At 44.0% G+C, this 27,403-nt stretch overlaps 1 protein-coding gene across 1 annotated transcript in view; it reads left to right on the top strand.

The window, feature by feature from the left end:
* The window catches only part of LOC147709465 (protein-tyrosine kinase 2-beta-like), a 368,771-nt gene that overhangs the window by 120,937 nt on the left and 220,431 nt on the right, over nt 1-27,403 (top strand). Inside the window, exon 3 of the mRNA XM_086925999.1 lies at nt 16,078-16,124. The gene's annotated coding sequence lies outside the window, so the exon portion shown is untranslated. The remainder of the gene's footprint in view (nt 1-16,077; nt 16,125-27,403) is intronic.

The raw sequence follows: 27,403 nt of genomic DNA on the forward strand, positions 1-27,403 counted from the left end.
ATGTACAGTGTATGGCAGAAATGTTGGATGTCTTTCAAGATTTCACAAGGTGCAAGTTTTACTTTCTATTGTGCTGGAGATGCCAAATCAGGAGTTTTGTAAAGTGCCTACAAATATAGTCTCCCAGGGAAGGTGCAATCAGACATGGGTCTGCTGTTCAAAAGGGGAACATTCTGAGACTACCTCCTGAATTTTGGGATAAACCCACAAGGATTACTTCATGCTGACACTAAGCTCATTGAGTAGTGAGGGGTTCATGCAGACCCTCAACAAGATTCTTCACATAGCAGATGCTATACCACAGTCTACCTACCACAGCAGAGAGAGGGTGGCACATCAATTCCTCACTTACTGTACATAGCTTGACTCAAGTAGGGAAACCTTCCTAAGAAAAAATTTCATTCAAGCGTAGCAACTAGCTAAATAACAGCACAGATAAGTAAAAAAGAACTTAAAGGGAAGTTGAATAAACTATTTTTTTTTTATCAAGAACAATCTGACAAAAATTAATATAGGTGTAGGTAGGGATGAAAAGTTATAAAGAAAGCGAAAAGCCACTTAGGAAGCATTGGAAAAAGTTTGAAATGTTACCCTATAAGAAATGCTATATGTGAAAAAAATGAGTGTTCTCTATACAGTTGACTAAATCCTGTGTACGTTTTGAATCTGTTGGCGCTTTATTAGGCTTGAGTCTTTTTACCTTTAGACTTTCAAACATTCCTGAGTGTGAACAATTTAAAGCTGGTTGCGCTTCGCAAGGTTGGGTGGGTGAGAAAGTGAACCCTTGTTACCTCTAAATGCTCTGAAGTGGAAAACTACAAAGTTGGATCCACTGAGGTTGCATCTTTTTTTGAAAACTTGGCAAGTTGCCCTAGGTCCTTCCGTAAATGTTTCTTGAACTCCAAAGTTGATTCCACATGGTCTAGTTGCAGACAGTACTGCCTTATGGAAACCCCTAAAATCTTTAGATGTGCTTCTCAAACCCAGGCCTCCCACTTTCACTGGGGTCTCTACCACTCAGCTTTTAGGTCCAGAAGAATACTCCTGTTCCAATTTCTCCTTTAGGGTCAACACGATTATTTGTCTCAAGACCTTCTGCACTCTCCAGCACCAAAATGGAATTTGTACAGGAATATGCATGCTTCACTGGTGGGACTTTGTTACATTCAATTCTGTAGGTACCACCTGTCCAGATTAAAAATACTAGAAGCAGAGATTCAAGTAGACCAAGAATCCCTCTGCCCAAAGATCTCCGGTTTGCGGGCAGGGATTCCGGAGATCAGCGGGCAAGGAAGTTGTCTCTCCTTTTGAGATACAGGCAGATTGTCTTTTTGGAGAGGGCTAAGCAGGTCATTTTAAAAGGTAAACCAGCCAATCATTTGTGGCTAGATCTAGCCAATCATACGCTATGTTTTGCAGACAAAGTATGCAGTTCCTTTCCTGAGCATATGTCTTCAGACTAGATCCAGCTTCTAAATGGGAAAAGGTACTACACAGTTTGGTTAATCTCAAATATCTCCTCTTGACAGGGCAAGGTGGGTCCTCACTGCCATCCTAGACAGTCAGTCATTTGAAATAACAGTGCTGAATAGGACACATCCCCAGACTAGAATGTGTATGTGTTTTAGAATACACTAAGTCTGAAATCAGGCAGAATGTATTTCATATCTCATATCTGCTATAAAGATATAAGATACGAGGAAATAACTTCTCTGAGTGTCTTTTCAACCTAAATTACCTATATGCAGCAAATATGGTTTTGATAAGTCCTTCAAATGAAAAAAATAGTCGGTTTAATGTCATATTACATCCTATATAGCTGAAGATGTGCTAGGCAGCAGAGTCTGTAAACAAATATGAACTCTAAAATGTTATGTTATGTTTTTGAGGTGTCTGCTTTATCAGAGCGATGGTTATACAATTTGGAAATAAAGAAGCCTGTGGTTTGAAAAAGACCCCACGTGGCTGGACCTGGACAGCAGGCTTCTCCCACTACAGATGTTAAAATATCAGACGCCCGGAGCAAAATTAAAAAGAAGGAACAATGCATAGACATAATTTCCTCACACATAGCAAAAGTGAGATAACCGTCTGAGCTAGGATGAAGGGGTGGGGGAGGGGGTGGTTGCAATACTTTTAACTGAAAACACTGCCAATCTTCCATTGTGAAACTTTACCCATGGAAGTAATTAAGAAAAGGGACCCCTGGTAACATAACTTACCAGGGAATGACTCTGAACCCTCTGGCTTTCAAATAATGCCCGCCATTTGTATCGGGGTGAGCCGAGAACTGAACCTTGATGCCAACTAGGAGAGGTTGACCAGAGGCACCATCTCAATGTGTCTATGGGATGAGCTCAGTGGACAGAACCCCTTTACCCCAATAATGTTTTCCCATCTGTCCTGAAAGCATTAATGATCCCCAGATTATAGGCCAGATGTACCAAGCTTTTTGCAAATTCGGTATATTTGCGACCACAAAAAAAAATGTATGTGGTTAGGCCAAATTTGCGATTCAGTAACCTATTACCGAATCGCAAATTGGGTTTGCGATTCGGTATTAGGAAGGGACGTGTTTAGAGGACCCCTTCCTAAAACCGAATTGCAGTGGTCTGTGTGAATGTTTTTAGACCGAAAGGCGGTCACAAAACTTTCACATTTTATCACTTACTTCAACTAGTTGGTAACCTATTCGCTAATCAGAAGGGGTCCCCAAGAGACCCCATCTCCTTTGTGAATGTTTGTAAAAACATTTTTTAAGAGCAGGTTGTGGTCCAGCGGGCCACTGTCTATTCTTAAAAAATTGAAAGAAAACTTCTAATTTTTCTTTTTGAAACACATCCGGTTTTCCTATAAGGTAAACGGGTTCCATTAAAAAAAAAAAACCAACAAAAAAAAAACATTTCTATATTGAAAAGCTGACTCCGGAAGGGTACCATCCATCCCTGAGATTTTTGCGGATCACAATGGGTCGCAAAATGGAGACCTACCTCATGAATATTATCGAGGTAGGTTGTCGGGTCTGGACCAGGAAATCTATGAAGTATCTTTATTAGAATCCCACAAAGATTGCAGGAGGTCAGCTGTTAAATCATGGTGGACTTTGTGAGTGGGCAGATGAATGTAATCAGTGAGCACAGTATCTGTGTGTCAGGGTGGCAGCCCTGAGTGTCAAGGACATAACATAAAGTAGGAGAATAATTTGCTCAGTGGCATGCAGGGACTGTGGCTACTCAAACATATTTCCCTAGATTAAAAACAATAAGCGCAGTTACTGTAATGTCCATCTACTCGGGAACTGTAGGTGACACGAAAGCTTGCAATTTACATTGGCCTACGCCTACTTGTATTTGGAAAACCTCATCTGATACTACTTTTAGCAGCTTCTGAGGGAGCTTGCCATCAGGGTCGGACTAGCCGTTAGAGTAATCAGGCAGTGCCCGAAAGGTTGGTCTTAGAGTGATGAATGTGTGGGACAGTTTTTTGTCTGATTGTGGACCAGTTTTATGGTCTAGTGGGCCAGTTTTTATTGTTAATTTCCCTGGTAATATCACAAACGTTACCTGCAGCAAGCACAAATGCATGCAGTCTCACATGCTTTGCAAAAGACCTATGCAGCTCGTATTTACAATTTCAAAACTGCTCCGTTAGCACATGTGGGCCACTTTTTTAGTTATCTGATTCACTAATGTTGGCCTCTTTTATTTTGCTGCTGTAACTATTTTCTGTCCCTGTCCAACCGTGCTTTGCCACCTCCATACTGAAATTTGCTTTCCCAGTATTGAACCCTAGAGTCATCGTTCTATGTCTCCTCCAGGCAGGAAGTGAGTGTCTTGACTCCTCCTCACTTCTTCAGGTAGAAAGTGACTTCCAGTGCTTCCCGCCCTGTGCCACGATGGACATTAATATCTGGAGCGTGCTGCCCTCCTCTGGACAGTTAGTGGAATAAAGAGTTTCCTGTTCCTCCTCCAAACAGGAAGTGATGTCTGGCTGCCTGTCTCTCGTCCAGTCAGAAAATGGTGCCTAGTCCTTTCTCTCCCCATCCAAGTTGAAAGAGATGTCCAAGCTTCCTCTCCCTTCATCATGCAGAAAGTTAAATCCTGGGCTTCATATACCTTCTCCAGGTAAACATGGCGTCCAGGGCTTCCGTCACTCATCCAGTGAGGACCTTCTTGTCCTTCTCCAGGCAAGAAGTGGTATCTAGGGCTTTCTGTCCCTCCTCCAGACTGCAATTTATGTCCATGGCTTCCCGCCCCTATTGTCTTCCTGCTTCTTGTCCAATCAGGAAACGGTGTCCAGAGCTTCCTGCCTCTCCTCCAGGCAGCAAGTGGTGTGCAAGTCTTCTTGCCCATCCACCAATTCTTCCTGTCCCTCCTCTAGGCAAAAAAGTGAGGTTAAAAGCTTATTGTTCCTCCTCCATGAAACAAGTGATGTGCAGGGCTTCCAGCTCCTCGCCTAGTCTAGGGCTTATAGTCCATCCTCAAAGCAGAAAGTGAAGTCCAGGGCTTTCTGTACCCCCTGCTCTCTCTTGCTGCTTGAAGCAGTGCTATTTGCATTTGTGCACCAAGGACAGTTACATGTAACAAATTCTTCAAAAAGTGCCTTTTAGCCACTGTGTCCCATGATGTGATGGGTGAGAGGACACAATCCCACAGACGTGTGCCAGATTATTGCATTTATTTACATGTTTAAGGCTAATGGTGGTTTTATTTATAATTGTAAATTGTAATTATATAGCACTTACAACCCCTGACGAGGCCTTGAAGCGCTCTGCGGCAAATAGCACGCTACTGTATCCTAATATTGGAGGTAAATAGTTAATAGATTAGTAATATGCTCTTCCTTTTGTTTACTCTTCAGTTGTGGTAAATTTGTTGTTTGTTCTCTCGATTTCTAATTTGTTTAGTAGTGAGTTGAGTAGGCATAGCATAATGGAAGTGGATTAGTAAAGGAAAGTTGTTTTGGGGAGTACTAGACATGCGGTTTGAGACGAGTCAGAGAGAAGAGGGATGGAGGAAAAAGGAGGAAGGGAATTACATTTGTAAGTTCATTTAATTTTTTTTGTTAACATATACATGTATAAAGACATACCCACACATCGAAATATGTACATGTTTGCATGCACACATTTACACATGATTAGGGTTGTCTTGAACCCCCTGCTTTAGTAGCTCGGCAGGGGTGTAGTTCTTTATGGGCCTCTTCTGTCTGGAAGCTGCCAAATAATACAGCCTCAACAGAAGAGCAAGCAGATGCAAGGAAAAACACCTCTGAGTAAATAATACAGGGAAATTAAGAAGGAATACTGGAAAGAAGGGTGATTAGAAGCAAGTATGGTTGAATGAGTGGATGGATGAGTGAATGATAGGTGGTTGGAAAGGCAACAGGATGGCAAAGGGATAGGTGGATGGATGAGTGAGTGAACAGATAGGTGGATGGAGCAGAGTAAATGGCTGGCTGGATGAGTGAATGGGTACGTGGATGGACATAATGAATGAATCACAGAATGTAAAGGTGAAACAGTGGATATCACCAGGCGGCTGGAAGGATGAAAAGATGAATGGATGAGATAAGGGAGCCCCTTTTACGGGGGGTTTGGCTCACTTGCTTCCTTTGCTTTATGGAATCAGTGCTTTTTCTCAAAGAGGGGGCAATTTTAATTTTCTGACTACTCCCATGCACATGACCCTTAGTGAAGTTTAAGTACCAAGCAAAAACCCCTTTCTATATACAGCTAGAGCTGGTGCTAGTTGCAGATTAGAGCACACAGGTACAGTGACTTTGTGTGTCTGCTGGAGGCTTTATCTGCTTGACCTTTTATAGCAAACATTCCTAGCGTGTTTTCAAGTGTCTGCCAGTCCAGTCTGTGACTCCTGCGGTGCTGCTGCTGCTAGTGGCGTCTGACCTAAGCAGGCCTGCGAAGGCCGTGCATCAGAAACCTGTGTGGTGCGGATCACTCGGTTTCATGCACTTCTTTCTTGTTTTTTAACACCTGTGTGATCTGCAAAAGAGAAATTATAATTAGCATGTGTGTGTCTCACAAACCAGTCCTTTTCCCATGCTCAGTGTACATCAAGTGGCGTGGCCACTGAAATGAATTTTCCATGCAATGCACTGTTTTACATTAACTTTATCCATTGTGGTGCCTAGTGTTTGTTTATCAGGTTGTGTGCCAGTTGTGTATCCTCTAGGTGCTTTAGCAGGCAGAGTTCTGCCTGTGGCTGTGGGATTCCTAGTGCATGACATGGTTGCAGTTGTACCTAGCCCTTGTGAATGTGGTATGTGTTGGTAGTCGTCTCTTCGAGGGTGATTTGCATGGGGAGTACAGGTTTTGTCATCGTTTGCATTAACTGGGACAGCTGTGGTGTGATTCTTGGTGCGTATTGTGGTCCTGATGGACGTCTGCAAGCAGCAGTGAGATGTACTACCAGCAGACTCGATGCTGTGGGTTTCATGAAGTCTTAAAGGGATGACTGGGCCTGAACTGCCTAGGTCTTGGTGTTGTATTTCTGCTTTGGGATCCGTAGAGTTGAATGCATGCTAGTATTTTATTCTTTTGGTTCCCTTGCCTCTGCAGGTATGTCTTGTTCCAGGGCTCAAGCCTGAGACTCAGCGACCTAGTATTTCGGCAGTGTGACCGTGTGACATTTTGTTGGCAGTGCGGTGGGAGGGCTATCCACTGATTCCCCCTGCTTCCCTGCACATATCAGGCCTGTACATGTCCCCGGCCCGTTAAATGGTGTCTTCACTTTCCCTTTGGTTTGTCCGTCATAAAGGAGAGCAGCTAGGGAGGGTAGCCAGTGGTTTGACCAAATGCACCCAAATATGATTTATGAAGTGTGTGGCTTTGCTTCTTATAAGGGGTGTGCTATGGAGTGGCTCAAGACATGCAAGACCAAGCCGGCTTTAACTAGGATGAAAAATGATTGAGGTCTCTAAAAGGGTTGTGGACTATGTAATTAATGATGTCACTTACACACATGAACTAAAGTTCTGTTATTCCCAAAGTGTGCCACCCGACAGGGCCAGCTTTAGCGCAGGTGGTGCCCGGTGTGACAATGTTTGTTGGCGCCCCCTCCCCAACCATGGTGGAGGTGCTGACAACCTCCACCACGGATCCCCTCACCACCACCTTTTAACAGTGCTCCTCAAGTCATCATAACAACTCTCTTATAGATGCATTTAATTTGTTATATAGCATCACCCTTACCACTGTAGGGTGTCATAGCACTTTGCATCACACACACATTACACAGAGACAATCAATCCTACATCAGTGTATAGGAAATGTTACATAAGCCAGAGGACTACAAGATATAGGAGTGACATGCCATCTATACTGGTAGGCAGTATAGTTTAAGAGTGCTTGATCTGGAGAAGCACAAACTCAAAATTGAAACCAGAACAACATAGTTGGGGGGCTCTCTTTAATAATAATATATTTCTACCCAAATTAACCCTTTTTGCAACATGAATCTATCCTCTAATTTGTACTTTGCAGTGTTCAAGCAGTTCTTCGATGACAGTAAATAATTCATTGTTCTATATTAGGATTTTAACTTATAAACTACCAGTAACAAAAGGAGGTCTCTTAGAAAATCTGTAACCCACTGACCTATTTACATTATATGCACTTTGTGATCTGCATGGTACACGTTCTCTGCAGCAGGCATGTTAACCCTCTGTGCTATTTTATGATCAGTCATACCCTCAACTAGAAAAGACTCTGATCCCTCTCCAAGAAGAACATTAATCGCCGGAGTTATCTTGACATTTTTTATTGTTGCCTGGAAATTGCTGGTGGGAAGGAACTCCGCAGCAGCTGCTTTTAAAATCAAAATAAACTTGCAAAAACGGCAACCCCTGAAGTCAGCACCCGGTGCAGTGGTACCTGTCGCACCACCCTAGAGCCGGCTTTGCCATCCGACCAGTATTTTGGTGCCTCTGTCAGCTTTCTGTTATTACATTCAGATATATAGCACAACAACCGACATACACCTTAAAGCAGCAAGTATATTTGGCTTTGTCAGGGATAAATGAGGAACAACAATTACTGCGGCCCGTGCAAGGAGTAGTGGTCTTCAGTGTGTCTCAGTCACTCTTATATCCGCATATCTTACACCTCATCTATTCCCTCTTCACCTTTCACACTTAATGCACTTCCTCACCTCCGTCACTTCACCAACCCTAATCACACAACGCGCCCATTCACCTCTAGCATTGCAATTTTTTTTTTTACTTATGCTTTGTCAATATTTTGGCAACTGTATACCTCCTTCACAAACATTGACACAGAATCACAATTCCATCTTGAATACTTGACAATTGCTATGTGTGCTCTGCAGAGAGGCCAAGGATTGGATGACCAAGTATTTTGGACACCTTTTTGACCCGTGGACAGGCACTGTGAGAAACTTGCACTGCCTTCGGCCTCAACGTCAGAGCTCTCAATGGTGGTTGAATATAAACACCTGGAGGCGACTGGGTTCAAAGAACCCACAATACAAGAGTAATATGCTACACAAAAAAGTTCAAGAAACACAACGTCCTGGAAATAGCTTACACTCTTTGGGAATTCACCATTTAGGTGAATCATAAACAAGAACTAAAACGCTGATTAATTACCTCCGGGGTTTGAGACCCAGAGCGACCCTGCCTACTTAAAGCCCTCAGGGCAAGTGCATTGCTTTTCATATCGATGCTCAGTAAAGGAGCCGAGACCGCGGCCGAGTAGTAAGTTGTACAGAATTCTATAACAATACTGTGTTTTTCTCTTGTGTTATAGAAGGGCCTCGTCCTCTCTGATTTCTTTGCAATGCCCAACAGCTATGTCATCGCGGAAATAATTTCCAGGAAGTTAATGATCAGAAACTGAATTGTTTCTGAAGAGTATTTGTTGACACTTCTTTCCGAGTTACGCAGCGTGTTCTGTTCAGGTCCTGCCGAGAAGGGACAAGTGCTGGCCTGGACCCAGCACTGGAGCGGCTGCCCAGAGCCCTTCCTCCAGAGTCTGGGTGTAAACTTGGAACGCGGGATCTTTACATCTCGGCTGTTTCCAAAACATTCCCGGACTCGAGGTCGCCAGCGAATCCGAAGAGGTGGCGCAGGGTAGAGAGTTCAGGCATTAGAAGGGAAATGTGTTATATTCGCTTCTTGTGGTCCCGGGGTCACAGGCTGAATGACCTGTCACTTTAAGCACGTGCGGCGGGCCGCTCCGAGAGCAAACATGCCCATTTAAGGACACCCACTTTGTTCCATCCATTGGGGCCGATTAACAAAGGCATGTTAGAGTATGTACAAAAACTAATTCATAAAGGCGTGTGAGGGTATGTAAAAGTTCTCTTTTACCATTGTTTTACGTGCGTTTGTAAATGTGCTCCAAAACCTATAAAATACAATTAAAATAAAAAGTTAAAGGAGAAATGATATGCAGTTAGCACCCATAGAAGAGACTTTGCCCTTTATAGACACCCCACATTCCACAAAAAAACGTCACCACTCATGATACATTGCAATTGAACCAACCCTGAAGCTCTATTGGCTCATTTAAATGCAAGAACACTTTCAGAGTCCGCTGCCTTTCTTCAAAGCAGTGTATTGAAAGAACGCTCCCTACCTGGCCGAACTACTTCCTACCTCAGGCAAAGCCAGAAATCCTTACAGACCAGGAATCTTGGGCTCAGAGCATCTCTTGCCCAGAAAACAGCCATCTTGGAACTCCCGCCCGCTCAATATCAAAGCTCCGCCCTCTCCCTGCCTTGAATATACAGGTGAAGACTCCTCTTTACTGCATCTTTCTGTACTGGTATGGTTTTCTCCCAGGCAAAATTTCAACTTTAGGCTTGTACTCTACCTTTTCGGGGTAACCTGTGTCTGTGAACTTTACTCCTGTTTTAAAAAATCGTCGTATATAAAACTTCCAGTTACCTCTGGGCGCAGGAAAACTCCTCTTGGATTCACACTTCTGCTTTCCGTGCTCCTGCTATATATTTTGTTTGATATTTGTTAGCCCCATTACTTTTTATTTGATATATTAATCGTTTAAATGTATCTTTATTAGACTCGAATAAGAATGGACCAACCATCTCCAATTTAGCCACCCCAGCTTTTTTATATGCCGATGACGCTGTGCTGTTGGCCAGAACCCCCGCGAGCCCTTCGTAATCTGGTGGAATCTTTTGTTATTTTTATGAAAACCCTAGATATGAAAAACAATTTTGAGAAGTCACATATTATGTGGTACGGCCCGGGTAGGAGAGTCATGCCAGTACTAGATTTGGGTGATAAGCAGCTAAGTGCAGTTACTCATTTTTGTTATCTAGGGCTGGGTTTTGATGCAAGCAATTCCTGGCAGATGCAAGTAAACATTGCTCGACGAAAACTTGGGAGGGCAACGGGATCTCTCTTTAATCTAGCAAGAGGGATGGTAGATCCACTATTTCCCCTTTCCTTAAAATTTATCAAGTGCAATGTGTACCGACATCCACCTATGGAGCCGGGGTTTGGGGGTTCCATGATGCTGCCTCTGTTCAGGTGGAAAAGAATGGAATCTGTAGGAAATTGATAAATCTCCCGCCCTCTAGTGCCAATTTTATCTTGCACTCCACTAAATCTAGAATATACAATAGATCACATTAAAGTAGCTCCCCTCTTGTTATGGGTCACTGTATGGAGTAATAAGAGGCTAGTTTTAATAGGGCAGGAATTGAAGACTGTCTGAAGTTGGATAGGGGCTCTCCTATACCTTGGTTGAGATATAACTTTGGGCGATATTGGCTTCCCTGAATTGTTTAGCACCCCTGATCTGTTCACTAAAACTGCAAAAAAATTGGTTAAGCATATATATTTAGAGTATGCTTCTAATTTGAGGATTCAGGAGGCTGCTAGTAAGCATACTGTCTGCCATTAATATACCATGTCTGCAACATGTGACACAGCCTTGAATTTAACATTAGAGCTAACCCGATGGGAAATGGCCCTTTCATTTAGATTTAGGTCAGGGATGGTCTGGCGCCTAGCATGTTTTTCTGAAACAGAAGGTACGTGGAGTACAGCACCCCCCCCCCCCCCCCCCACCCCCGGATCTCCCCCATCCCTGCTATGATAAGTCAGAACAGTCTTTATTGCACTTTATATTCTTTTATGGATTTTACCATAAATTCTTTCAATCGTGTCTTAAACCTTTATTAATCAAGCCTGCTTTCCGACAATGTCGGGTGGCCTTAACTTATCTTCAATTGTCAAATAGTCCTGAAATCTGATTTAATGTACGTTGCTTTCTTAAGATGGCCATCCGAAGTCAAAAATCAATGGAGAATTGATAAGACATTTTACCTGTTTTTTGGATTATGAATTGCAGTGATTTTTTAAAACTATTGATTGCACTATAATGAGATAGTAATGCTGTGATAAAGAATGTTTGTACGTATGTTATTGCATTGTTTTTATCTTATGCTTTTATGATCTTTTTCTAAGATTGAATAAAGAAAATTTGATTAGGATGTTTTTTTGTATGATATTTTAATTGACTGTAAAGTGCCAGAATGCCTCTGAGTTCAGCCCTCCTGTATAAAAACATTAAATGAATACATGGCAGGGTGTGGTGGAAACCACATCAGACTTTATAGCTAACATAGAGTTCATGGGTTTGAGTTTGATGTGAGGGGCACCTTCTCATCCCCAATAGTAACCTCTTCACGGGGAATAGCCAGTGTTGCTCCTGAGTTGGAGCCTACGTAGGCCTCGTTCACTGATGAAACTAGACCAGGAGCCTACACTAATTACTCACAACCCCTCAATATCTTCTTTCTCTCCAATCATTGTGATTATCCTTGATTTGAAAGTATTATCCCTTCCTTGACTAACACAGCGGCCTGTGGCTGACCTAGCTAGGCTGCTGTAATATGTGCCCCAGCTACATGGGGAACATTTTTGTAAAAAACAAACTCAAAGGGTAGATCTGTGGCTCCTCATCAGACCTTTCACCTCACTTCCTGTCCAGGCAAGTCTGGAGACCACCTCTGTAGGGCTCCCTACTCTAGCGTGCATCTGGGAAAATCAAGGGATACTCTTCCTAACAGGAGGAAGGCTTCCCTGCATCCTTGGATATAGAGCCCCTCAGACACCTGTTGTTTGCCGCGAAGAAGGGGAAGACCTCAGTCTGAGGTTAAATGGGGTCTGCACCCCTTCAGAATCCCTGTGAACCTCCTGGGGAGATCCTTCCCATTCGAAAAGAAGTCTTCTCATCCTTGCCATGTAGACACTCTTCCTCTTCAGAATATATTCTGACATATTGTACAACATCCTCCCACTCCAACAAAAATATCAAGTGACAGAGGCACCGTGTCCTCCATATAATTCACACAATTATCCCATTGGGTGCAGATTTTTTTAATTAACTCCAATGAGACTATTATTGTAGACAATGTTTAGGAGGCAATGTTTCCATCAGATTTAATTTTGGTTCCTATATTCTGGTACCACACTACTTTCTTAGAGTAATACTAAGCACTTGAATCGCCCTGAGCCAGTAAATTTGCTTCAAAACCTTACAAAAATACAAGATTATTCCTACACCGGTCATTGTTGATATCAGAATTAATTTGGAATTTAGCGTTTAAAGAGAATCACTCACTTGTAATAACCCTACCTGAGTAATCAACAATTTTTTACCCTGTGCAGCTAGGATAAATGCCATGATTTCCCTCCCAAAAGGCACACCCTGTTTAGCTAATACGCAGCTACTCAGAGAAAATGTAATGAGTTCCAATGAATTATTAATTGTCAACATCATCAAATAATACACAGTTCTCTACTCGCTGTTTCTATTGAAACATGCAGCATGTACAGTGTATCAGTGTGTATCAGCACTTCCGGTTGGAATCATATGTCCAGCAAAATGCCAAAGTTATTTCTTAGAAATACTCACATCAAATCTTTTAGAGTACAATAAATAAAGATTTGCTGTTGAAAGTTGTTTGTTGACAGAAACACTACTCTCCAGCACTTCATACCTGGCAGTACCAGATCTGTCAATGAACAAACCTCTACTTTGTGACGCTGTAGAGAGTTCACTGTAAGAGGACAGGAAGGTCACAGACAGGTCACACTAGAATCCCAAGTGAGTGGACTGTCAACGTAATTGCTTCTTCTTCCGGTACATTCCCAGAAAATACTTTTTTTCAGTTCTTAGGCCAATGCCAAGCTGGATTCTTTGCACTGCTCATGACAATACCATTGATGGTAGCTTTAAATGGAACCAGACTTTTTCTTTTCTGGGGTACTCCTTTCCAAAGCAGGGTATCACGTGTATCCCACTGACTTCTGTTCTTACAGAAGAGATCTTGCCAGGTCCACCTAGTGGAGTCACCCTGCTTGTAGCATTTGATGTCTCTGCGCAGAAGGCTAAACCCCTTAGCGGGGTCCTCCCTTAAAAGTGGCGTTAACACGAAGTTAGACATCTTATGTGAAATGCATTATGGCCTGCACACAATGCACTTGCAACATGATGTCTTTTTTTAATAACATTATGATTGAATTTTCCATCAAAAGGACTACATGGTTAATATGTATATTTCTTATACCATTGCTTGTCAATGTATATATCTCGTATACCATTGCTTGTCAATGTATATATCTTGTATACCATTGCTTGTCAATGTATATATTTCGTATACCATTGTTTGTCAATGTATATATTTCGTATACCATTGCTTGTCAATGTATATATTTCGTATACCATTGTTTGTCAATGTATATATTTCGTATACCATTGCTTTACATTTCTGGTGACATTTACCTCCGACTCGTTTCTTGATCACGAGTAGGTACATTTGCCAGTCAACGTCCCCTTGTATTGGTTAGTGAACCACCGTTCGACTTGACAAAGTAAAGACAATGTGAACAGAGAGCAAATTATTCAAGTCAACTCGCATACCATTTCCCCCAAATTTTGATAGACATTATATTATAGCCTGTGCACATGAACCCGCTGAGCTAATATTCCCGGTTCGATGAGTCCTATTGACACCACTTGTCAGATGCTGATTGGCAGTGGGTCTCTTCAATGCAGTGGTAAAATGAACCTGCTGCAATATGTTGCCGGCTAGCTGGCTGGCCATTGATAGTGCCAGTTGTTGGCACACCGATGGTGGTACCGTTTGGAGGTTGCTCATTGATACTGCCTTTCAGATGACGGCTGCCAGGGGCCATTATACAGGAGAAATACACATTAACCCGCTGAGCTATCTCACCAGCTAGGAGAGTGCCCACTGATGCTGACTCTCAGGTGAGGGTTGGCAGAGTCCCGTAGGCACATAAACCCGCTGAGCTATCTCTCCAGTTAGGAGAGTGCCCACTGATGCTGATTCTCAGGTGAGGGTTGGCAGAGGCCAGTGAGCACATTAACTCAAAGAGTTATCTCACCAGTTAGGAGAGTGCTCACTGATGCTGACTCTCAGGTGAGGGTTGGCAGAGGCCAGTAGGCACATTAACCCGCTGAGCTATCTCTCCAGTTAGGAGAGGGCCCACTGATGCTGACTCTCAGATGAGGGTTGACAGAGTCCCGTAGGCACATTAACCTGCTGAGCTATCTCACCAGCTAGGAGAGGGCCCACTGATGCTGACTCTCAGATGAGGGTTGACAGAGTCCCGTAGGCACATTAACCTGCTGAGCTATCTCACCAGTTAGTAGCGTGCCCACTGATGCTGATTCTCAGGTGAGGGTTGGCAGAGGCCAGTGAGCACATTAACTCACTGAGTTATCTCACCAGTTAGGGGAGTGCTCACTGATGCTGACTTTCAGGTGAGGGCTGGCAGAGGCCAGTAGGCATATTGACTCACTGAGCTATCTCATCAAATAGGAGATTTCTCACTGATGCTGACTCTCAGGTGAGGGTTGGCAGAGGCCAGTAAGCACATTAACCCGCTGAGCTATCTCTCGAGTTAGGAGAGTGCCTTATGGCCCAGCCTTTCAGATGAGGCTTGGCAGGGGCCATTGTGCAGCTCCCCGCTTGTCTGCCTCAGCCTGCACTGAGGGTGGTTTGACAAAATAAAGGTCCTCTGTGCTCGTCAGGGTGTTCTTGGATTCAGCTTCCTGTCTCCATCTGCTCTGATCCGGTTGCCTTCAGTACACCAAGCTGTCCTCAGCCTGAGCTCAGTGTAATGATGTGCTCTACAACTGAGTCACCTTTCCTTAGTAACTTGACAGCCCGTTGCCATGGAAACCATGGATTGAGTTCCCCAATGTAAGCTGTCAGTTCTGGTGGGGAAAAAAAAATCTGTGTTCGAATACTGCTAATGTCGTGCAGCGCGCGCATATATCAGACCCTTATTAGGAGAGAAGTGATTTTTATGCATGCCGCATATTTCATAATTTCCGTTGGTTCTCTGGAGAGCAGGGGGCGATGTCCAGCTCTCTGCATCGCATAGGCAGGGTACCAAGGTGGGTGCAGAGCAGTGGTTAATTTGTAAAAAATAGAAAAAAAATAAAAAGTGCCCGGGCTCTCGTCAGGAGGCAGCTTCCACCTGCCCATTTCTCCTGTTAGTGCAGCCTAAAACAGAACCAACTACTAACCATGACACCCTACAAGTGGGGAGAGGATGTGGCATAATGGCCTGAGCCGCCGACTTCGGAGCTGGGGAGCCAGTTTCGAGCCTCGTAGTCGGCTCAACATCCTGTGATTCTGGGCAAATCACTTAATCTCCCTATGCCTACCAAAAATATATATGTCCTAACCTGGTGCACAAGCGCCGGTGTCGATGATTCAGTGCGGGTGCTGAGCACCGGAAACCACGGGTTCAAATCAAGCTCTGGTGCAGAGAGACTTTTGCTCTAAAGCAGGGGGTGAAGGGGGCATGAACTCACGTGGAGCACCAGCACTTGTTTTCTGGACAACCTCACGTGACTGTGAGGGCAGCCTGGAGATGGACACGAGTGGTCTCTAGTGATGCTCTGAATGCTCTTCTTGGTCAGGTTGCATAGACGGGTGACTTAAGGGTTGTTACTGTTATTAGAAAGGATTTGTCGTGAGCATCAATTAATTATCACCTAAAATTGCATTTTTTTCACTTTTCCAGGGAGAAGAGATCCAAAAGAACCTGGGAACAGAAGACAGACACCTCATGTGAGTGTTGAAACTTGTTACAGTTTTTACATGCGAAGTTAATACTGACTTCATGCTGTTGTGTTGCTAAATGTGATGTCACACTTCTAGGGGGCCTTAGCACTGTTTCCTTGGGTTACTGTTGGCAGGGGCGGCTGGTGATATCTAAAAGTGGTGAGAGTAATACTTGCCAGGAGTTCACCCCATTTGTTTCTACATGTGCCTCTCGAGTTGCACGTATGTTATGAGTTACCTTCATTATGCTGAATGCCCAGATAGTGTAATGGGTACCATCCACGCCAATAGTTACATACAATATTTCTGCACCAGAATGTTGCCACTGATATTACCTGGATCTCCCGTATTAAAAAAATGACATCCAATATTTCAGAGGGAGAGTTTCTTCTTGGTTTGCTTTCCCCGACCTGCCCCCTCTGCACCAGTATGCCACGTCTGCCATCGCGAAGGCAAGAATTGCCGACATTACGCCAGCACTAGCATTTTGCCATAGGTCTCCCTTTATGTCCAGTATTTCTTCCATTATTGCAGGGTCTGCATTTTGACTTGGGTGCCCTCCCTTCTACCAAGAATTATCTCCACAGTCCCAGTGAAAGGATTTTGCCATGGCTGCCTCCATGCCCAGAATTTCATCCAGCATGCAATGGCCAGCATTCGTCGTCAGAACTACTTCTGATGTGTCAGGGCCTGCATGTTGCCATCGGTGCCCCTTCTTGTGGCAAGAATGATCTCCAATGTGCCAGCAGCAGCATGTTGCCTTGGGGGTCACCATAGGCCCAGAATTATAGAGAGTGTGCCGTGGCCAGCATCAGATACACAATCATCAACATGTTATGTTATGTTATGTTATATGGTCTTCTATAGCGCACGGCTGCCCCAGCAAGGGGGCGTCCCGGCCCTTTCCAGAAAGGAAGAGAGTACGCCACAACAGATGGAACAGTGGTAATCACATAACGCATCCGTCTAGCAGAAGAGATGGGTTTTTATGGCCTTTCTGAAACAAACACACTCTCACTCACACTAACACTCACTCACTCTCAAAATCACTCTCTCCCCCCTCACTGTAACTCACACTTGCTCACCTACACTCACTCCCACTCATAGTGACTCACTCACAAACATACTCATACTCACTAGTTCTCACTCCCCTACAAACACACACACTCACCCTTTCACACTCAATGACTCTGGGCCATGGTGCAGCCGCATCTGCTGCAACGGTGATTGCTACACAGCTAATGCCCTTCCACGCCCTCTCACAACCTCCAATCATTCACACCTTGTACGCACTCACACTCATTCACCCACTCCCTCACACTTAGTTATTCATACACCTGCAAACTCAGATTCCCACTCACTGTCACTCTCATTGACCCTCTAAAACACATTCACACACACTCTAACTCGATTTAAGTCACTGTAAATCACTCACAAATAAACTCACACTTACACACACACATGCACAGAGGAACCATCTTTTTTTCTACTTAGCTTCGCTAGCTTAGCTACCCGGCACGATCCCTGAGATCTGAGTCCCTCTTTCTAGCTGTGGTGCCTCGAATAAAAAAAGCCGGCATTGGTGGACGTTCGTTCAGGCTGTTAGCTCCGCAGCTGTGGAACTCTCTACCTTTGACCCTGCGTTCCACATCTAATCTGCTTGCGTTCAGGAAGGGCCTAAAGACTTGGCTCTTTACTAGTTAGGGATTTCCCGCTCTGTTCTGAATATTGTGCCTTTGCCCCACTTCTTCACTGTTATGTTTGTTTGTCCCCTTTTAGGTCATGTAGTACAAAGCGCCGGGACACTCCTCGGAGTAGCCGTGCGCTATAAAAGACCTATCTAACATAACATAACATAACATAGATGGCAACTGGGAGTCTCCACGGCGGCAGCAGGCAGCAGAGCAGGACTCTGGTGCGGGCATTAGAACCAGCAAGCCCTGACTCCCGACAAGGAGCAGCCAGAGCAGCACGGGCAGGATTGAAAAGTGGAAGTCCCACCTCAAGCCCTCTCTCAGCTTCTTGATAGGACTGGAAGCTGAGCCCTATCTGTGATCCCTCCCCTGCTGCTGTGCAAGGCTCTTCATTGGCCTCAGGGATGGGCTGATGTGCGCCTTGACAGTTACATTACAGCAGATAAACTGTGCTGTCTGAGGCATGTGTGTCTGCTAAATAAAATGGATTTTGCCTGTGTGAGGGGATCGTAGTTGAACTGCGCCCCTCACATGTGCAATGCAGACATCCAGCTACAGAGGGATGCATTTCGAAACAACACTCTGAAGCTGGATCGTGCCTCATGCACCCACCAAGCCCCCCACCCCCGTTTCACCCCCCTGTCCCCCCTCCTGTCATCAGGATCCTGGACAGGAAAGGGCTGACCTGTGTGCTGACAATATTCATTAAAACACAAAGCTTGTGCTTTCCTGAATGCTGCTCAGTTTAATCTTTAGCAGCAGAGGCAAGGGGCAGAAAGTGGTACCTCACAGGAGGCAGGGCTGTGCCCCTTCGCCCCTAATTAGGAGCCGCTCCTGACAGTTGCAAACACTGTGTCCCTTGTTGCAAGCTGGGCACAAACTGTGCACACTGTAAAGAGCGATGCTGCTGGAGCGACTTTAAGTCTATGTTCAATGTACACATCACTCTCTGTTCTGGACCATGAAGTGGGCATAACACTCTAGTGCCTTGTGCTTTTCACAGGCTGAGTGAGGTGTGTGAACCTAGAATTCAGGCTCCTTACCTGGTGAAAATAGTTTGGGCAGAGCCCATGGAGGACACAGTTGGCTCCGGAGTTGGAATCCCGATATGGGCTCTTGAGGAGTAAGTGAGTGACATTGAGTAAGGTGTTAAATCCAAAATACACTACATGTTGAAACAAGCATTGGCAAAGCCAATAAGTTGGACTTTTGCTAGCTGGTGCGGTGGTTGACTTTTTTTTAGTCAAGCATGTGCCACAAAAATAAAAGGAAGAAAGAAAACATGCGGCTGCCTGAATGTGGAAGCCACATGCTTGCAAAGTACATTTTAAATTAAAATAAATAGCATATGCATGCCATTTTAATAAAAAAAAGTACTAGTGCCTCCTAGCAGGCTGGCGTACCCAAAGCAGGCATATGAACCCTTTATCTCTTTAATGAATAGCACAGGGAAATATGGTTCTTATTGTCCTAAAGAAAATGTCCTATTGGCTTTGAATTACTGTAACCTGAAGGCCTAGATGAAACATATTATGATGATTAGAAGAAAAAGATAACACATGTTAAACACAAGTATTGACAAAGTAAAGTATTGGCTCACCAGCCCTGGCACTGAAGTGCACTTCTTTTTAGTTGGTTGGGCACATGAGAGCGGGTAAAATGTAATAGTTACAGTCCAAACTAGCCAATGGATAAAGTGGGCTGACCCATTTCCCTTACCTGTGATGTGTGGAAGTAAAATGTGAATGACAGCTCAACAGACATATTGATGAGAAGTGCCAACCTATCTCCAATCACCCCCTCCTACTCTCCCTTTGCCCGAAATTGCTTAATCCTTGCTTTTTTGCTCCTTTTTGGCCCCTCCTCCAAACTTGGCTATTCCCGCCACGCCAACCCCATTCCCTTCTGTGGTCTCTGTTCAGGGGCGGCCCAGGATCTTCCCAGTTCCCCTTGCCCTCCTGCCCCGGTCCTGCTTTTCATATTGCTTCTTGTCTAGTCTTAATTTTTACCTTGTCCTCACTCCCTCGCTTGTAACTTCTTTTGAGCGTATATTTTCAGTTGCTGCACCCTGACCAGACATTTTCTTAGTTCCTAATCACCTGCACCATTTGTGCATTAGCTTTTCTTCTTTTTTATTCTGATTCAAATCTGGGTCAGACATATTTTTACGTGGAAAGAGTTTTTACAAAAATAGCGATGCTCCATTTTAGTGTCATCTGGAGTACATTTGTCATCCAGGTAACACATTAGCATCCCAGCAGAGTCGCGAAAACAAAGATCCCCACCAATATTTAGGTAATGGTGTATGATGCATTACATAGGTCAAACGCTTAGTACTCTTTAAGATCTCTGTGAAATGTATAAGTATCTCCAGGGGGTATCAGAAGGTGTTATAATACTCCCTCTGCATTTGGGTAGCCGTAAGGAAAAAAATACATTCAGAATATCAGATACTCCTAACACACTTTACTGTCCTCCACCTTCTTGCAATTAAAGTGACTTTTAGATGTTCAAGACATAATACGGAAGAATTCATCAAGCCACATAAATAAATTGTCAGATAAACTTGGACCTTAGTAGAATCCAAGATACAATGTGATTTTGGCTAGCATTGTAAATAAAAATACACAATATCCAGTCCTTTAGTGAATGGTAAATGACCACCCTAATTACCTATGTCTTTGTGGCAATTTATGAGAGTGGTTACCTGCCGACTGTACTACTGATTCATTTAGTCATTACCCGCTAATACTGTACCCCTTCATAGTAATTGCGGGTAGTCCCTACTGCCAAACAAGGGCTGCAGGAAAACAGCACAGTAAATATGCAGTGTTGATCTGTGGTAACCAGCTTACTGCTGGATAATCCACTTCTTTCCTGATAACCTGGTAAATATTGCTGTAATTCGTCATTCTTTAGTTTTCCAGTATGGTGTGTTACCATTGTATTTACTAGCAATATATAGATTAGAGGTTATAAGGTGTTCAGATCTGTAATTACTACATAGACAAGATGCTTTTTTTCCACCTTTGGACCATGGTTCAGCAAAGAGGCAGGCGTCGTTTAAGCACCCTAGAACGGCATCCTCACCAATGACCGTGAGGAACCCCCAGTCCTCATCCTGCTCAACTTTTCCATAGTCTTCGACATGCTTGAACACCAATCACTGATCCAAACCCTGTAAACAAGTGTGGGCTTTTCTGATACAGTCATGCAATCGTTCACCTGGTACAGTGCCAACCGTCATCAACTCTTCGAGATGGGGACCTCAAAGTCCCAGAAATTCCCCATCTCTTTTCAAATCCACTAGAGTCCCATCCTCGTCCCTATCATCTTCATCCAATACATGCAGCCCCCTGGATCCCTACTGACCAATAACACCATGATCCCTCAATATGCTGGTGACACTCAACTGCATCTCAACAATCAATGAGTCAAAACATGCCTCAGGCCAATTCAGAATTTGCTGTCAAGCATCCACCTAAATAGCAGTCTGACAGAGACCTAATGCCCCTTATCCACCAATAAGCTCCAAACAACCATTGATTCAATCCCTTCAACATGCATCTCTCCCCACCCTCTCCCTCTCTATTGTTGCTGACTTCACAGTCAGAGAACATGTTGACAGAAAAACCAACACAGCATGGTACCAACTTTCCCTCCTAAAGAAAGAGAAACTCTTTCTTTCTAAAGCTAACCACAAGCGAGCCGCGAAAGCCCCGGAAGTCCCACCTAGTTTGGAGAAATAATTTCTCAATGGTCTTGCAGATGCCCCACTTGAAAGACATCCAACACAGTGCACCATTTATAATGAATGACTTCAAAGTCAACCACATCACACTTAAAGAACTACACTGGTCTCCCTTCTCATCCCTTGGCACCTTAAAGACCAGCTGCGTCACCTACAGAGTCATCCGAAATGACAACCTTGGCCAAAAATCTAACCACCTCAAGCCACACATTGTCTACTTGCATTATCAGATTGAATATGAAGAAATGCAAGAAGGAAAACCTCAGAGAGCAGGCCTTCTCCATGTACACACCCTGGATCTGGCACAACATCCCCTTTGGCATCATAAATGGTCCAGCCCTCATGCACTTTAGAAATAATCTAAAAACACAAAACACACATCATCAGACAGCACAGCCCTCCCACTCCACACAGTAGCATTCACTGGTACCTGCCTCATTGTAGATGTTCTGAGTTGTAACCTTGGGATTTCATCTGTTGTTCAGCACTGAGGGCCCGACTTAGATCTTCACGGACGTCTTACTCCCTCACAACTGCGACGGATATCCAGTCCCCCGAATTATAAGTCCCATAATATCCCAAGGGATGCATATTTCGGCAGACAGGATATCCGTCACCATTGTGAAGGAGTAACCTGTCCGCCAAGATATAACCATGCCCTTGGTTGCTTTACAGCCAGCTTGCTCTATACCAGTACCATTACATATATTCATACATCCCGCTGGGGGGCATTGGGTCTCCAACATTTTCTGTAATACGAGCTACTTATGTTTCAATCTACTATTATTAGTGTTGATATAGTGAACAGATCAGAGATGATTACATTAGGAGCCAGATCATGCAGGATTACCGGTAGTGGTCACCTCAGTCAGATTTGTAAGTGATAGTGTAAAAAAAATAGGCTTTATTAATTTGGAATGCCTCTATATAGCTTATGCCTGGCAGCAACAGCTGCAATACCCAGCGCCAAGTTACAAGTATTTGTAATGGGTCTCCACAACAATGCTTTATTTATCACGCACATATCAGATTTAAATATATTTTGGAAATCAAATTTTTTACAAAAAATCACTTTATGAACTTATGTTTTTATCCAGAGTATATGCTTTTTAATTTTAGGATGCATATATTAATTCAACCAATCTAAAGCTCATAATTTAATAGGCTGGACTGCATACTGGAGAGCTACTTACAGGGAGCGGGCGGGCTACCAGTAGCTCACAATCTACTTTTTTTAAGAAGACTGACCTAGGTATTTACAGGCAAGATATGGCACCAAGATATTTCAGTTTCTGTTTGGTGTCTGAATGTGGGCAGAACAGGTCTGACCACAATGGCTGACCGTCCCCAGTTTTAGTATGTTGGACTTGAGTGTATACTCCTAGTTTAGTTTCATATTTCCCCTATGCTGGCTATCTTAGGCTAGTTTCTTATTTTTAAACTACTTCCTTATTTTAAATGCCAACACTTTCATTCCATATGTACATTAGATGGTGAAGCAGCACTTGCTCCATGCCCGGCATTGGGCTCTATAGGTACAGATATATATCATATATATCATTATCTGTATGTAGTTGCTCTTTGGCTTGTGAAAGTTTGGATCCACTGGCTGTTTACATTTCTCTGAAAGTCACCTGCACGCCCCCTCCTCCCACGTTATGTTTCCCACACTGTGTGGAAATGAATAGATCTTTCCTGTTATGTTCACTCTAAAGAGAATGGAGGCGGAGGTGTGAGTGGGTGGGATGAAACAGAAAGGCAAAATGGAACTATAAAGAGTTGTTTGTCCTTCAGCTCTGGGGTCTGAGTCACCTTCTCCCTGTTGAGTAGATATTGGAGCCTCTGTGAATCTACTTCTGCAGCTCTGTGCTTCCATAGTGACCGTGCAATGGATGTCCTCAGGTGCATCCTCTGAATGTGGCCTTATTGTGAAACCTAAATAGATGGGCTGGCTAAGGCCAAGGAGTCAAACATATCTGTTTATATCAAGTATGTCAGACATAGGTCCAAGAGTGCCTGACCCACCACAGATTTTCAAGGTAACCTCTCACAATGGAAATCAATACTGTTTAGAGTCAATTTATTTAAGTTTATTTTGTGTGGATATCTTGAAGCTCAGGAATGGATCCAGACCACTTGGACCTACATTGGGCGACCATGATATAAAAGTATTGAGGTGATTTTATATGATGGTTACCGACAGCTGATGCAGAATCTTCCTCCGTGTGGCTCCCTGATCGACTGGTGTGCATGGTTCATGTAGCCTGTGTCCATGTTCCAAAGCGGTGTTACCATCATACCGTCAACTAGCATCAGATAGTGTATGAAGACGTTGTCACTTTTGGTGTAGGGCCATCCTGGGGCCCTCAATGTCAGTGTTTACCATTTCTGTTCTGTAGGTGGCGGGAGACTGGCACGTCTTAGATTTTTCGGGTCCCGCCATTCCTGGGTAACGGGCTTTTGAGGGTGTAGGCTTCCTTAGCATTTGTAGCGCTAATGCTTAAAAAGGGCTTTCCATTTAGTCCTTGGAGTCACTTCTTTGGTACTGGCCCAAGAGGAGTTCTTTTCCACGAGTGGGCACAGCAGGCACAGTCCTCTAGGCGAGTCCCTCTGGTGCAGTCCAGACTTTGGTGCAGCCTCTATTTCCTGCACTCAAGGTGCAGCAGGGCAGTCTTTCTTCTGTCTTCTTTCCAGTCCAGTAGTGATCTGCGGACTGAATGCCAGGGGTGTCACTTTTATGCCATCTTCGTGTTTGGAGGGGGGGCACTAGCCAATCGGACAACAGTTCCCCTGGGACAACTCTTCCCACCTCACGTCACTTCCTGAGGGTTTGGCCTAAATCCCAGAGTTCCCTTCTCTGCCTGAATCCAAGATGGCTCAGGTCTTCTTCCACCATGAAGAGCTCTGGGTACTCCTCCTAGAAAACATTTCTACAGTGGGTTTTCCACCTCTGGAGGAGATTCCAGCCTATCTGCCTACACAAAACAGTAGGCAGGATAAGGTGTGATTGCCACTTGCTTCACTGAGGCGGTAGCCTTTTTGAAGCTGGACCATCTCTGGCCGCTGCACGGTAGTCATCCTGCTGGAGGAGGCCACATCGCCTCGCAGCAACATTTCTGTTGGTTCTCTATTCCGAAGAGCGCTTCACATTTCCCAGCAGGGTGGCGGCCTGTTGTCTCGGAGGTCAACAGCTGCGGACATTCTGAAAGGGCTACAAGAGTTCTGTGCAACAAAATGGTGACTTTATAAAATAAGCTTTGCCTTAAAAGTAACCTTAACTCCTTGACCGAGGCGCGAATTTCGCTGCGGTGCGAGAATTCTAATCAGTGGGGTGGGGGGGGGGGGGGGACTGTGTTGGCCAACAGACATGTGCAGCTCCAGCGAGGTAGTGCTTGCGACGACCGTTGGCCAACGTGAGCACGGAACGGGTTAAATCTGACTTCAGCAGTATGTTAGGCTTTATGTAACAATTGCTATGACACCTTGAAGCACCATGTTCGTCGTCCCATATGGTAGCACTTAGTGCATAGGCTAGTGAAACAATATGTTAGTCAGTGGGGATACTAGACTTTCTAAAGTAAAAAGGACAAATTACACAATCTCCGTATATAGGTGACTCGAGCAGTATGTTTTACAGACTCTGACAGGCAGTGTAGTGCCTTGTGGACCTTGTTGCTAAATAGGGAGTCAGTCCACAGACTTTAAATGCCTTCATTGACAAGGTGCCCATGAAGTGTAACAACATTGCCTTCTGTATTGCTTGTTATTCCAACCAGTTGAAAGCAGTTCATCCTCATACAACACTCCCAGACTGGAAACAACACTTACAATGCAACTTTTACAACGCACTACCTTTACAACAAAGCTTTTACAACGCAACATCCATTACAACGCATGCCATTACAACACAACCATTACAACGCATGACACTACAACGCATACCACTACAACGCATGTCATTACAACGCAGTCATTACAACGCATACCATTACAACGCATACCATCACAACACATAGTACTCTTGCACTATCCAAAACTTACCCTACTGTTGCACCCCCTGGAGTTAGAATAGTAATTTTTACCCCTACACTATCCAACACTTACCCTACTGTTGCACCCCCTGGAGTTAGAATAGTAATTTTTACCCCTACATTATCCAACACTTACCCTACTGTTGCACCCCCTGGAGTTAGAATAGTAATTTTTACCCCTACACTATCCAACACTTACCCTACTGTTGCACCCCCTGGAGTTAGAATAGTAATTTTTACCCCTACACTATCCAACACTTACCCTACTGTTGCACCCCTCTGGAGTTAGAATAGTAATTTTTACCCCTGCACTATCCAATACTTACCATACATGCAATGTAATGGTATACGTTGTAATGGTATGCGTTGTAAATGTAGTATGCGTTGTAGTGGAATGCGTTGTAAAGGTAGTTTCAAAGAATTTGTTGTAATGGCATGCGTTGTAATGGAATGCGTTGTAATGGATGTTGCGGTGTAAAAAATGCGTTGTAACGGTATGCGTTGTAAAAGTATGTGTTGTAACGGCATACTTCCCTCCCAGACATGTCTAGAGAATCCTAAAGATGTATCTTCCCCTTGGGATGGTGCAACACCTGGGGGAAGCATGTATGCTTTCATTTTGTTTTCATTTATGATGGATACATTTTGAGATTGCTAATGTGAAACTTGTCCATGATTTCAGTGTATTTAGGTGTTCCATTTAATATTAAGGCAGCATGTTTAGTTGCCTACCTTACTTTGTGATGTTTTCATTAACTAAGTGAATGTTGGAAAGGTGTAGCAGGAAATGGGGTTGGGGATGACCCTCCACAGGCAGTAGTGGTGTAGTAGTATTACCTGCAATCTAAGGCTGAGGGTGGAGACCACAGTGAAGTGAGGAACAATGCAGACAGGGCTCTCGTTAGAAACTTATTGAGGACATGTTAGGAAGAGAATGCTCATTCCTTGTGTTTCTTGAGCACTGCTGGTTTGGTGGATAGGTTGATGGATAGGAAATGTGAGGGTGAGACCGCAGTTGCTGTTGCTCAGGTGGGGGAGATTTTAGGCAGGTCCTTTTCTTTGCATGTCTGATTGCTGCTACAGGGATGCTAAAAGACAGCCAGAGGCAATATCTTGTGCTTCAGTGTGCTTCTGTTGGGGGTGTTCCAGGTTGGAGATGGGCCCGGTGTCACCTACCTGGAGAAAAACTGCTCTGATTCTCAGACAGAAAGGGGAGGAGCATCCAAAATGCAGCAATCCGGTTTCCATGGAGTTCTCCATCACATTTGTTTGGAAAATGAAACCATATTTAAATTGTATTTACCCTGAGGGTGGTGAGGGTGTATGGGCATGCTTGGGTTCTCATGGCAAACAGTGGTATTGTAACACACTCAAATAGTACTGTATCCTTCTTCAGTTTTGCATGCTATCTCATAAAGCTTCCACATTATTCCTAAAAACCCTGCATGAAAATTGACTGCGACTTTAAATCTCTGATTGTCAACTAACCTTTCTTTCAAACAAATCTCTCCTTCCTTTCCATCCTCTGCAGGTCTACTCCAAGCCACATATATGTTTTGCTTTAACCACTATTATTGTGTTTGTGCAGATTACCGGCACCTCATTTAAAAAATCACAACCTCTGCTTAAAATTCATACCCCTTCATTCTAGCAATACTTAATTTCCTGCATCTCATCCACCAAACTGTGCATGAATTCACCTGTCACACACCTTCACTAAAGATCACACCTAACTACGATTCATTCTATTAATTGTATCTATTGCATAGAAACTGGAGTGGCATGCTTTCCTTAAGTGCACAAGACTAG

The sequence above is a fragment of the Lissotriton vulgaris genome, chromosome 6 (genome assembly GCF_964263255.1).
Source record: "Lissotriton vulgaris chromosome 6, aLisVul1.2, whole genome shotgun sequence".
Lineage (NCBI taxonomy): Eukaryota > Metazoa > Chordata > Amphibia > Caudata > Salamandridae > Lissotriton > Lissotriton vulgaris.